The 14,705-nt window shown below is 38.6% G+C and overlaps 1 long non-coding RNA gene across 1 annotated transcript in view; it reads right to left on the reverse strand.

Annotated features, from left to right (window-relative positions):
* Nucleotides 1–4,867: 4,867 nt before the first annotated feature.
* The window catches only part of LOC111251632 (uncharacterized), a 30,310-nt gene continuing 20,472 nt past the window's right edge, over nucleotides 4,868–14,705 (reverse strand). The window contains exon 5 of the long non-coding RNA XR_015328497.1: nucleotides 4,868–5,169. This is a non-coding gene — a long non-coding RNA (uncharacterized LOC111251632). The remainder of the gene's footprint in view (nucleotides 5,170–14,705) is intronic.

The following is a 14,705-nucleotide window of genomic DNA, read 5'->3' on the forward strand; positions in this document are numbered from 1 at the left end:
TTGGAATAACAAATTTTGGCAAAAGTTTTAGTCTATCGACTTAAGTATCGATCATAACGTTCCCTTAATATGTTACAATGACAGCTATGTATGAATATACAGACCAAGCATCCGTCGCAATTGCATTTTTTTTTTTACAGTGCATGATGCAAACCGCAATGGAAAACGCGAGAAAATTAGTGAAGGTTTTTGCTATTTATTATTGCGACCGCATCATGGAGATGAATCATTGTGTCTCATGAAGGGCTCAGCTATTTCAAGGTGTCATTATTTGATGTCGACAAACATATTGGCATCTCTGCATTTGTCAAATATCCGTCGTCGGTCGCATCTCTTCATTCAGCCAATAATAATTCTAGATGGAAGAGCCGTCTTCTAGCCGCCCTTTGCTTCAACGCCGCTGACCTGCTACCTAACGCCGCTATCGGTACGGATAGTCACAACAAAGGTGGTCTACCCCTGTCGTGCATCTGACGGTTGGGCTCTATATACATATACTCTCACATGTCTTGTATAGCTCTCTTTAATTTGATGTTTATTTAATCTCGCATGAGGTAATAATCAGCGCGGCATACATACCACATATACTTACACATACTTTTATGTATGTGTATCTGTACGCCTATGAATAAACACTCTGGCTTGTTGTTCTTACAACTTTAAATTACTTTCTAAGAAATTCAGCATAGCCTCGCATTTAACTCAATCCCACATTCCGTTTTTCTTCCATAAATATGCGGTATATGGCATAAAAGCTATTTAATCCAGAGCGAACAGGACGATGTCGTCTGTGTGGAAGTCTCATTCTGCCATGAGGGATTTGCAGCAGTTGAAAGCACTCCCTGAGTTAGGTGTCCGTCAAATTGGCTGGCGAATTTTGCAGAGCGGGCTGCTTTCGAACTACTGCACTGTTTGAGTCATGGCTAATGAATTACACCGAATTAGTCCCATCACTATGCTGCAATGTCGTTGATGTCGTAAGGTTCGGGTGGTCATCGTTTGCAATTCAGTGTGACGCCATCCTCATCATCGGGTTAATGACTGTAACACTGACCAGAACAAGATCTCGACTGGCCTCAGACAGGAGGCAGCAAGACAGATTGGCTAGCATGTAAGCTATATACCTGAATTAGGTAGACACCACGCTCATTAAGGGCGAAATCACCAGCAGACATATTCAAGAAACCTGAAGCTATTCCATTGCGTCAAGTGATGCATTGATTTAACATTGTGAGCTCCCCACCCGCTCGTAAATTCCAATATTAAGCCAATTACACAACGTATGAGTGCTTTGATTATACGCATAAAATGAGACTTTCTATATGACTTTGCACATGTTGTTAGTAAGCTATAGTCATCCCAGCGCGTTAATCTCTCCAATTGCTCTGCACTATTTTCCGTCACGTTGAAATAGAGCATTGAAAAATTTTTCCGCTATTCATCCGTCACACTGCAAGTCCCTAAACCTTGTGATCTTTCTACCACAGGCCGCGCTCTATTAACCCCTAATTCATAGCTCCTGTCGTTTGAACCTTGCGAGGCAGGATATTAATGTAATTTGGCTTGAGATTGATGATGAAAAACAGGCTAACTTCAAAACGTTTTGTCATGTTGTTATAGAATCAGATTTCAGCTTTAAAATTTGCTAGCAGCGTTGCATTTGTTTCTTTGTGGAATTTGTCATGTCATCATCTCCGATGCTAACGCTCCCCTGTTGAACCAATTCAAAAACGTTGGCGTAACACAATCTTGATCTTGTATTCGGAGGATCGCCAACGTTGTCCGTCGCCTGGAATTACTTCATCAGTGCCAGTATCGAGCAAACGCACTCACTATGAGCTTCAATCTGGCCCAATTACCTGAGTTCGCACCCTCCTGTGATTCGTGATGCATTTTGCAGTACTATTTGTACTAATGGTCGAATTCTCAATTAATGGATGTGGTTCTCCTATCTGTATCTACTTAGGTGCTACATCCAAAGTTGAAGGTACGAAAAACCGTAAATACTCAAATCGAGGTTGAACCAAAGAAAGAAGCCCTGGCGAAGCCCTCGGAGTAATGTAGTTTGTCTTTTCATCACTCATGTTCAACCACAAACTGTGATAGCAGTGCTGCCATATCCAGTGTTTTTATCATTAGGCTATAATCATCCTACATTGCAAGTTGTTTGTCAATAAAAGCTAATAGTGAACAAGCCATCTATGACGTGTCCTAAATAACTCGGCTGTGATAATATATGCACAGACTGAACCACCATGCATATGACTATCAAATTGAGTGATTCTACAAGTACTTCGATTTCATAACTCAGTGTTTATAGATAGCACTCAATGTGCACCAAAGGCGGAATAGTGTTAAACGATTAGAAGATAGGAAAGTCTAAACTTGATAGATACTCTTATTTTCTGACGAAGCAATCGCAGCTTGATGCGATTGGTATAATCAAAATCAAAGTATTCACCACTCTTCGCCATCTCATGATCAAAAGAAGCATGATATAGTAAAAGGTAAGATTCAGGACTGAGGGCTCTTTGCTCGTCGTATAAGAACCTCTGCTCCAGGACACCTAAACTAGGTGCGCAAGCTAGGCCGTGGAAGAAGCTTTTAGGTTTGCCGCGCATGAAGGGTGTAGTCGAGCAACTTGCCCTGCCGTGCGGAAACGATCACGGGAGAAAACAGCCACTACAAGGGATCGAGATGTTATGAGAGCAAAGACAGCCTCTAACAGGGTACAGGAAGCCAATTAGGCAAACACCTTTCCCCCTAGAATGAAAAGTTCGCCTTTTTCTGTAGAGCGTAATGTTAATTTGGTTAGTGCTAAACCCACGGAAGATTTCTTCCTCATTTTCAATCCTTGAAAACAACGCGTGTCCAAAATGATCACCAGCATTTTCTGCGTCGAGTGTGAGAACTGTATTGCACGAAAAAGTGCATTCGACTTGTGTTGTATGACAAACCGTATTAGAACTATATCGTGAAAGGAGTTATCAGTCTATTATGTTTACAGCTCAATAAATAGACGTCCCAGACAATACGACGATGGCAAAAACCGCGGTCGAAAAGGATCGAGACGCTTAGAGAGTAAACAAAACCTACGAGAGATCCTACTACAATACGCAAATTATCGACGTAGCACCACTGCCGACAGCCGTTGGTAATACAGAACAGACCAACACAAACACCTCAGCAAATGTCGTATAATAAATATATGTAAATAAAAAGTATGTATAATTAATTAAATTTTCCGTAAAGCTAAAAAAAATATGGCAAATTTCTGTTATACCAATTAGATACCAATTAAATGATGAAAGACTGCCTAAAGAGCTAGACAGAAACAATTCAGCCTCATTCAGTACAAGCCTTTCAAAAGAAAATATAGGATAATACGGTTGACTTTGATGATTTCATTTGGTATTACTGGGAAGTGTCGTACTTCTAAAGGAGCTTAAATCTCGCAATAATTACATTGTTCAGTGCTATAATCGGATTACTGATGCCATGGCACGACTGGAAACCACGCACACCACCATATAGAAGACCGCCTAAGAATTCTGAATCGTGCAAAATCTCGTGTTACTGTTTACGAATCAGAAAGCGGATCACTTAAGAACAAGCTTCACGTTCGACATCAAACAACAGCCTAGCAGTACATTAGAAGGCGCACGTGTCATCGTTCTGATCGATGGTCATCAGGAAGCATAAAAAACCATGCAATTCCTTCGTACAACCGAAACGAGAATGACTGTTTGAGATGCGACAAGGTCAGGTATAACATAGGCATACGCTACCGAGACAATCCAAACAGATGGAATGAATGGCTGTTTGCTTCAGATCATTTTCAAATCTCATCGACTTTGACTGCTTACAGTATGTAATACAATTCCTATTCGGTGAACATGGTTTGCGTCGCGAGCTACGCGTAACAGCACGACGATATTATGCACACTGACTCCTGAGTTAGAAAAATGGGTATAGTAAAAAATTTCTACAATAGACTGCAACGAGAATGAATTTACGAGCGTTTAAAGGCGGAGTGAGATGGCAGAGCTTCGACAGGACGCCACGATGTACATTCGCATGTACGAGCTTGCATGACTGTTCCTGACGACGACGTGCAACGAGTGCTGACCAGAAACTGTGATTCAATTTACTGAAGGATCAAACAGATTTATTCGAAGGAACGTTTCAAGGAAAAACCTGCCAAAATTAAAGAAAAGCTCTTTGATAAGACATTACATGAAAAACTCCCCAACGTTATTTCCTATTTGGCAACCAAAGAATATCAGCAAAAAGGATTACGTTCCATATTTTGCTATAGGTGGATAACACGCTAAACCTCGACAAAAAAACTAGCACACATTTGGTTTACACGGAAATCCCGGAGCTCCGTAGACTCGTATCAAAGCATAGGACCTATGGCCTGTATCATGCAGATAATTGGCCCTCCTTTGCAATGCTCGAAGAAGTACCCGAAGCCATACGCTAGAGGTATATTGTGTGGCGAAGACGTATATCCCACATGAAAGTGGCCTTCTCTGGAGATGGGAAATTTTATAGGTTGTAAATAGTGCCAACAGCATGTGGATTATGAAATTACGTCACAATTGGTCATCCAGTATAATTCCAGACCTACATTGCCATTTCAACGTCAAAATACGCTCATCGGTCGAATAAATTAAGCATATTATGAAATATATACGGAAAATGACAAAACGATTCTACAGTATTTAAGGTTTTTTGCAATTACGATAAATCCACAAAGACTTTGCTGTGCGCCGATGCACCTAAATTCTATATTTAAGCCAATAACGAACAGACTTCTCCACTAATTATAAAAAAAAAACAATCTTTCTTATTTGTACAGCGAATCTACGTTGGAAAATTTTATTTGAGGCTCTATATCGTTCCACTTGCAAAAATGCATGAAGAAATCCTTTTCGCTACATTCAGGAGAAACTTGTACGCAAAAAGAAGTACTTCTCGAAAGTAGCTGCCGGCAGAAGACGATGCAAGATCTTGAGCAGACGCAGATGTCTCGAGATTCAAGAGTTATTTGTAACTAAGCTAATTAATTAAGCTAAGGTTAAAACTATCATTATAAGAATTTGTTGTCGGAGAAGATGTCGACATGATTCCTCTTCCATCGCAAGCATCCATCACCTTTAAACACTAACACCAGAAAAACGGAACTGTGTATCTTAGGTTGTGGAAAAAGTATTAGCCGTTTTAAGCCAATATTAAAACAAATATTTTATATATATATATATGTTAAAACAATATTACTGAACTGAGTATGCGCTACTTTGACCGATGACCTTTTGCTATTTTCTGGCAACACCATAAATGCATCACTGTTGAACATCTGTGGTTGTTAGACGACCTTTACATCCCCCATTGAAATCAAATTAACATCTGTCTAATCGGAAGGTCTGATTGTGCAAGGTCTGAGCTACACGGCGGATGCATTTATTTCTTTCAGTTTCCGCTGTATAACTAAGCGTCTATGTCGTTTGACATTGTCATGGTGAAACACGGTGCCTTTTTCCGTTCATCGACGCCATCGAAAAGTACATTTTTTAGGATTAGCAAAAAAATTCCAACGACGTCATAGATCATTTACAAGGACCTTAGCTATGCGTCATATGTCCTTAAAGCCAGATAGCTTCTCCATAAGGACGATATAATCGATCGATCGACTTGACCTTTTGCTCCACAGTTGTTTCCACAGGTTATCTTCGTGATTTATGGTTTATTTAGGTTATGACGCAATTTGTTCTGTTGAAGCAAGAATAAGCCACAGAATTGACTACTAGCTTGTTATTGATGTAGAGGATGTGCCTACTCTACAGCAATAGAACAAATTTCCTAGACAATGTTTGTTTTAATCGCGGCGTCTAGTTAAGGACACGCCATTTTACTTTATTCCTTCCAAAAAGTCGAACGCATCACCGAAGAACTATATACGCATCCTCTACAAACTGGTACTATTACCTTGTATGGCCAAATCGTCTAAAAAAGAGCCAGCAAGATGTCGCACCAGTTTCAGACGATGATCTTTTATCATTTTTCTGATAACACTATACTTTAATCAAAGTAAAACGTCTTCCATTTTTCGGCAAGGGATTGTGACAAGTAATTTGTGCATTCTTAAATGAACATCGTTAAGAGAGTCTTGTAGAGACCAGAACAGATGATGCAAGGTTGTCATTAAATTTTCCCATCTAAGTTCTCCTAGTTTTTGCCGAATAGCTAAAATGTATGTGGTCTAGATTTTTTTCAATAGCTTGTTGTAAGCGTGTTTCTTGGCTATACGGTAGCAACTCATCTCATATGCAATTCCTTTCCAATCTCACAGCATCGTATTTTTTGGCGCTAGTCTGGCTTTCATTACAGATTGCAAAGCAAATTTTCTTTTTGTTTTTTTTTTGTTTGCACATTACTATCGTACGTAATTTTCTTCTTCGTCACTCGCGGTCAATCCCTTTAGGAATAGCTCGATTTCATAGAGTTCCGCAGAGGGAAATAAGATCTGGTAAATTATTTTTGGGCCAATTTAAGTGGCACCCGAAAATCGAATTTTTTTTTGGCTTGAAACTGTGAAGTGTCAGATGTTTAGTTCCTTAACGATATCACGACCATCTACGTGTCAGTCTTGATCAACTTTAGCAGCAGTTTAATAAAGCTTTTCCGAAGAACGTTTTTGGTATCGAAGTTTCTATGATGAAAACAATAGAATAATTTTTTAGGCAATTTTATCGGATGACGGACCTTGGTAATAAAGAGCATAAATTTATTAAGCATTGGGTTTGAGCGGCATTTGTGGCTTACTGCAATGATTTCATTATGCTAAGTCTGATTAAAGACGTTCTAACAACCCAAGGACATCCACTATTGCCGAATCTTAGCAATTAACATACCAATTCAACCCGGTGTGGCACTTGAGATTCATTTAGATAGAAAACGGGTCGATATTTTTTTACTTGAAACAATATGTCTTCATTTTATAGAATATGTGAAAAATTTCTAGGTTTTGATGATGTCATATGTGTGTGTAATAAAAACAAAAATTCAAAACTGCAGACCTACCTTGTATGCCAAAACTCATTGTGAGAGATGAATCGCCCGTGATTAGATGAAAGGGCTTTGATGTTTTTGGACGTAATACATGCAGTGAAGATAATATTTAGGTGTTATCTTAAGTAATGATGACCAGCCTTGTTACAAGCTTCGGAAACCTAGGTTGTGCATGAGGATGATATGTTAAGACGATTTCCGTCAACCGGTACCAGTATTTAAATGAGGTAATAATACGAATCTTAAAGATGCCGGTATAAAAGATCATATGTACGAAAAATGTGTGACTTGACTATCAACATATGATTAAGAGAAGTTGAAGCCGAATATTCCCAGCTTCTATTAGACACCGGTGAAGAGATATATGCAAACATTGATATTACACCGCAAAAAACATAGTGTTAAAAAAGAGAGATTCAAGTGGCCAAGGTATCGACCTAATCTACTCGGAACATTATTCAAAAGTCACGTGGACACCTTTTTCAAGAAATGCATATTGGTTCTTGTTAACCGATCGGTTCGAAATATAAATAATGTTGGCATTACATTTTTCGGCGGTCAATAACCGTCGAGAGGTTCGCAGAAACTTATACCGAAAATTGCTTGTTCTTTAAGATTAACAAAATCATCGTTAAATCATTTGATTTGAAGGGTAAATTTAAATTTTTCATCTTTTCGTGATTTAACCATAAAGTGGTGATGAACACGCAATCTCTTCACTATTCATTCCAGAATTACATTGATAGCAAGATCTTTTACAGTACGTCCTACTGTTTCCGCGGCCGAAAGCAGCTGGCATCTTCCGCTACAATCAACACAGGACGGCACAAAAGCTAGCTGCCCTTCGATACTGCGCGTACCGCATCATGACTTGCGCGTTTAATTTAATCTTTGCACGAGACGATTGCTTTAGCGGTACTAGGTGAACTGTTTGGGAGGCTGTTTTGAGGATAGAATCAGAAAAGATTTTCTATTGTACAACTGGACCAACCAACACATTCTACGGCTACTACATATTGAGGCCTCACGTATGCAGTAGACGATGACGATACGATTTCGGGAAACATTATATCCTCTCACTTTCTTTGATAAGCTATCCACGATACATGGCTAAATCACGCCACGACGCCATGACGTGCATTCGCACCTACGGCAACGCGTCTCTCTTCCTCATTTTGACTTGTAACACGTAGTAAAATTGTTTGGAGTCGCACTCACACAAGAACTTAACTAAGTCTGAGCGATTATTGGCTTTTTTTCAGCTAAAGAAGAAAATAGTCACACGGCACCACATGCATGCAAGTCCGTTATCGCAAACTTGGTACCCAAGGGGTATCCGAAGAGGGAGCTCCTGCGTGTACACATTTTCCGTTGGCTTGATGAGCGCACCAAGCCCTAGCCATACATGTATGACACAGTTCTTCACGCTGAGATATACGATCCGGAAACAGACAGTGGTCTTTACAGGTTAGTGTTTAACCCCCAAAGCACACGGGAGGTTCTGCACAGTGACATTACTGCGCATGCAAGATGCCCTGTGCACAGAAGTATTCCCTACGCTTTGTACCAATCGCGCACTTCATGTCGACAGTGTATATTTAACGTATAAAGCGCACTCATTAGGGATGGACGGCCTTATCGGCCGCAAATAGGACGACCACGAAGCGAATTCTTTAAATACCTCAGAGTGCTGTACAATGCCTCTCGTTTAAGGACATTCAGCTGCCACTTAAATGTTGAGACATGTTCTTCGGCCAAGTCGATTAAGTACATCACCAAGCATGCGCTCAAAGGAAGGGGCAAAATCATCTTTAATGTAGACAAAATCGATCAATGCCTCAATGGATACATTGGCTTTTGGTAGGCAACCGCTACAAATCATTAGTTTCCCCATTCATGACCGTCGTTTGTTTATTGAACGCCTACATTTTTTGCCTAAAGGGCGGCAGCTGTTCTTCTATGTAGGATTCGGTAGGCGACAAGTTGTTCACCTTGACCGACAAATATTTCATGTCCGCTTATCTGCACGATGAATTCGCCAAATCTACATTAGTTACACGTGGGTAAAGATATGCATGTCCTATCCTATAGCAATCAAGCGTTCTCGGCTGATTATATAGCAGCTATACCCCTATTTGCACCTCCTACTCTATCACGCTCATGGGCTAATCCGAAATCATCATCAACCATGGACGCTTCTTCAGAGATTAGTTTACGATGATACCTGCGAGTGCCCATATACAGGTCAAGGCAAAATTACCTTCGGCGCTGCACTTGGCGGTACAGAGAAGGCTTTTCCAACCAACTTGAGCTGGTGTGAACACATGCCGACCAAAAGTAGGCCATCCCGTTGCATCGTCCGATATTGCGGCTACATTAGGGGCCGGCAGCCGCGGTGCTTAGTTTCAATTAAAAAATTCCGATTTAAGTTCACGAGGTCTCTCTGGGCAACATAGTGAAGAACCCATAGTGCTGACCGCTCTTGCTTACAAGTGCTTATTATTTAATGAGTGTCTTAGAGGAGAGGATTTAAAGATCATCGATCATTCGTGCTGTGATATATGCTTGACTGATGCTTCTTTCTGCTAAATCTTAACCTGCTAGTTCCGAAAGCTCTTACAAGTGGTGCAGCAAGGCGCTGATGACGACATTGAGCATATCTGAATCAAATCATTGTATGATTGGAAGCACGTTTATATACACAAGTTGAAGGTCAGTACGCGATTCGCTACCTTTGACACTACATATTCCGATCTCCTACTCAAAACCAGTCTACACAAGCATTTCAAAAATTCCAAAGGCATAATTACGCTGCCCAAGTAAGTTGATGTTCAATGCGATCTATTGTAAACATATCGACCACAATTACCAGTTCACCTCATCTGAGACATCGCGGTATGTACTGGCAGGCTCCTTAAGACACTCGCCAGGTACCACGCGTTGCGTCAAGCTACGAACAAGGCCAGTCTTGGGCAATCCGACCGTTCACTTAATACTTTGTGCTTGAAGAAGGTTTCACTCACCATCGTTATGCACATCTAGACCTTTGAATTTTGCAACGTAACCAGATTAGTCGGCAACGCTTATATTGTAACGTCGTTGTATTGTGTTGCCGCGGAAATCGCCAAAGGCACATTTCAAGATCGAATAGTGCTGCTATTTTTTGAGGATGTGGACATTCCCCTCAGCCGATGGCAGTTTTACAATTCTATTTCGTTATAATAATTCACAAGGCCCAAGCTCAAATATTCAGCGACGTCGTACACTCGCTTGAAAAATATCGGACCAATCACTTTCAATTTACTGTCAGCCTGAAGATAGTGGAAGTTAAATGTGACATTATGTGGCAGTGAACTCCGAAAAAAAAATGATTTTTTAAACGGAGTTATAATACATGTTAGTTGTAAAACCGAAGGAACTAATCTGGTGAAAATATTGCTTTTTTGGGCGTCTTTCTCGACGCCATTCAATAGATCTAGACGAATTAAGTGAAAATGCGACACATCTTTTTAATTACAAATAAAAGAAAGTAAAAACTGAATATAGAAATTGTTCACCTATGTAACACTGGGTGAAAAAATTTTACACATAGATCTATATAGGGGAGACTTGTTGCTAGCAATCGAAAGCTGAATTAAAATATAATTTATGTTACTATACCAAGTCTCAGCTTTCAGATCGAAACTTAAGAAGTGAAGCCTTCGAATGGTACTCTATATAAAAGGGGTGTTTTTTTTTGCTATCAGTCTCTGAAAACTGAATCGAAATGCTATATATATCCCGATACATGAGGTAGCAAATTTCGGTGCAAAAAAAGTCACAAATCTGAGTGGTTATATTTTTTTATTTCAATAACAACGCAATAATAAAGCCACTTGTAAGGGCATTTGAAAAAATATCCACTGAAAAGTCAGGCCAAATGCGAATTTATTCATATTTGAACAAACCCATAAAATAACTGTCGAAGACTAACAAGCTAGGTGGGCAAGGTATTTATAACGGGATAAGGGTCAATGTACACAATAGTTTATATTAGGTTGGGTGTAACATTAATGGGTTAACATTAGCTAAATCAATCAACCTGGCAGACCTGTTTGATATACTGCTAAAACCCTGGGTTCTTCTGTTAGCTTGTCTGTCCGACCCTACTTACAGTGTTCAAATTAGGCTGATTTTGTTCAGGTTACTAAAGTTCTAACCGAAAAAAGCTGTGCGTAAGGCAAGGCCGACTGGATTAATCATTTTTCCCCCATACAATTGCAATATGAATTTGGAAAACCTTACTCTGTTTTAGCAGTTGTTCAATCACCGTGGAGAATTTGTAAAAATGTTTATATCGGGAGGTTATTATTTCAAGCTGTATAAAATGGGTGTAAAATTCGACTTCGTCAAAGGATTTTTTCTAAATAGCCCATTTTCGATCAAATGGTTCGCAGTGGATGAAACATGAACCATTTCTGTTCATTTTCCTCGAGTGTGCGACTACTTTTCCAAAAAAAATTTTTATTTTCCCTTGGAAAATGAAATTTAAGCTCAACGCTTATCTGGTTACGTTACGAAGTTGTTGACGAATACCGAACCATCTTAACATATCCGGGATATACTTTTCGATTCGGTAAATTATGTTTAAAGTTAATTAGGTATATCAATTTCTTTGGCGATTTGGTTGACAACCGTTGAGAATTTGTGATACGCTTAAGCTAAGAAGTTGTTTTTTTTTTGCTTATGGAGGGTCATTTTTATTGTTTTACTTTTTTCGATTTAACGATGAAATTGTCATATCTTTCTATATAGCCACAATTAATGAACTATTAACCTTCGCATGTTCGCCTTATTTGTCTGTGCGATTACTTCTTTTCCAAGAAATAGTTTCTTTCTCCTATAAAATTACGTAATGCTAATCTTGTTTTTCCTATATAATTATTACAGCTGATGTCCCACAATAAACTGGATTTTCGATTTTTGCCCTTTGTAGGCAGTTTTTCCGCAGGAATTTCTAATATCTGCCGATAAGAAAACCGTACAGGTTGAACTAGGTTATGTTTTGGTAATATTTCTGTCAAAAATGCTTTTTTTGACAAAATGGCAATTGAGTATCTACATGGAGGCCTATGTTAGGTGGCGTTTCTGATACCCGTCGAAAGCCCTCGACGAAGTGAATTTAAATGCAATATATACGGTTCTTCACCCAAATGATACTTTTCAATTAAAAGATGCCATTGGAAAACTAAAAGTTTAGCGTGGTATTCTATGTAAGGGGATTTTTTTCGTTATTAATCGATAGATCTTAACAAGGTGAGTAAAATTACAATACGTATGCCCAAAAAGGGGTATTTCCATCAATGAGATAAAAATCTGTTCAGGGAAAATTTCAAACAGCTCTTTGAACAAACTTTCCTTTAAGTGTCAATTGGAAGGTTATTACGTGAAGATTTTTTATGAAACACATTTTCTCAAAATACCCTATGAGAGATTTTTTACATACAATACGAAATATCAAAAAGATTTTTTTATGTAGCGTACCATTTAATTGGCACAATTAAAATTAACAAATCTATAAATAATAACAAAATGCAATGAATCCTCTTAAAGCTGGAAGTAGTATTTCAGCGTGGAAAGAGTCAAAAACCTAATATGGTGGCCATTTGGCGAATGTGCCGCTGGAATGAAGATATTCTACATGAAGGCCTACATAAGGAACGTATATACAAAAATTTCTATTTTCAAGTCGCATTCTAATAAGGTAACAATTCGACATTTTGTTTTGTGTACGGTGGCTTTTCTTGACAGCTAGGCATCGATCAGTTGAATAGAACTGTAATAGATCTTCCTATTGCGAAGGTGGATATTTTTGAATTGGAATAGCGAAAATTCTAAGGGTCGAATCAGTCTACTCTGATGCATCAATGAAATGGACATGCGGTTGTATTTTTTGACCGAATTTCTAATTCACATTAGTTGAAACGTTGAAGCGGTGAAAATCCCTCTAAAAAGATCCTATAATTAATCGTTGGAATTTTGTTTTTAGGAAAAATGTCAAAATATATATATAAATATTTGTTATAACGAAAAATTATAGAATCCCAGAGCTTTTGTAATGTCCTAAAAACTTTTGCGTCTCTACGCAACACTGTATATAACTATTACCCAAAAAATTAAAAAAAAAATAATATTCGCTTTCATAATTCTCAGAAAGGTATTAATACACCAAAAGAAACATATCAGTCAAATATATATATACTGACTTGTCGAAAAGAGTATTGATCGCTAGAAAACAAATTTGAAGCAATATTTTTTAAATTTCAAAATAATATCATTAAGCTGAGTGTACGCTATTTTAACCAATAGCTTTCTGCAATTTTTCCAGTAACATAATGATCCCATCATTGTAGAACTTCTGCAGTTTTTACGCGAAGGGAGACTTAAGATGATTTCTGCATACGCTTGATGAAACCAAATTAACACGGTTAAGAGAGTGCAAAGGCCGAAGCAGACGATGGTCTGGTAGTACAATATATGGGTTTTACGGTGGATGTATTAAAATTTTCCATTCACGTTTAACTTTCGGCGGGTAGTAACGATGTATTTAGTCTAGAAGACGGCGTCTTTTCTATTTGCCTGTCCCGGTCAATTTTTCCCAATAACGTCTTGTATTTCGTCAGTTGTTGATAATAGACGTCCGGGTGAATTGTTTTCTAGGCAACAGACACTTATAATGGTTCCCCTCTAATCCGACCAAATACATAGCATCCTTTCCGTTGTCGTCAGCGTAAGTTTTGTCACACACTGTGGAGCACATCTTTTTGTTTGCACATTATAGTCGCCTGTGGTCCACTTTCATACTCACGATCAACCGCTTTAGAAATGATTCAGTTCATTTCATTAATAATTTTATCAAACCTTTCCGTAGTTTATCGACCACTACGAGGAGCACTTTTCACATAACAATTTCAAAAACGAAAGTGACAAAACCGACTTCGAGCCGTTTCCTCCGATAACGCACCTTAATCATAAACAGCCCAGATTTTTACTAGTGCCTTTATCGTGATAACATTCTAAAAGATACTAAATTTTTGAAGAAATTTAGCTAATTGTTGAGGCGATCTGCCTAAAATCTGAATGAAGACATTCCAAAAATGCCGCCACGTCTACTTCCGAATTTCAGCTTACCACGAGATACCACGCCCATCCCACGCGATTCATATTACTTTAAGTAGGTCACTTCAAAGCTGTTTACCTAAAAAGAGCCTATATTATTTCAACATCCCAATATACGTTTTTCTAGAATATGCAACTACTTATTTTAAAGAACACGTGATTTTTGGGTGACATCCAGGAATTAAGTCGATCTTCATTTGATACAGTATAGTTAATTGTTTCTTAGAAAAAAAAATAAACGAAAAACATTAAGGAGCAGAATCAACAGATTAGCGGTTTATATATGTAGAAGCGTTGAATAAAAATTAGCTGAGGATACAGCAACGAGCCAAATCCAAAGAAGCTTCATAATCAGAATGTAGAGTCACACCAAAAGATAACACATCACGAATATAGCAAATCTAAGTTGGTTAAGCCTTTTGGCAAACCCATTGGGACAGACTGCTGAAATAATTACGGAGATGTAGCCGGTT

Source organism: Varroa destructor, unplaced genomic scaffold (assembly GCF_002443255.2).
Source record: "Varroa destructor unplaced genomic scaffold, Vdes_3.0 BEIS01000005.1, whole genome shotgun sequence".
NCBI lineage: Eukaryota > Metazoa > Arthropoda > Arachnida > Mesostigmata > Varroidae > Varroa > Varroa destructor.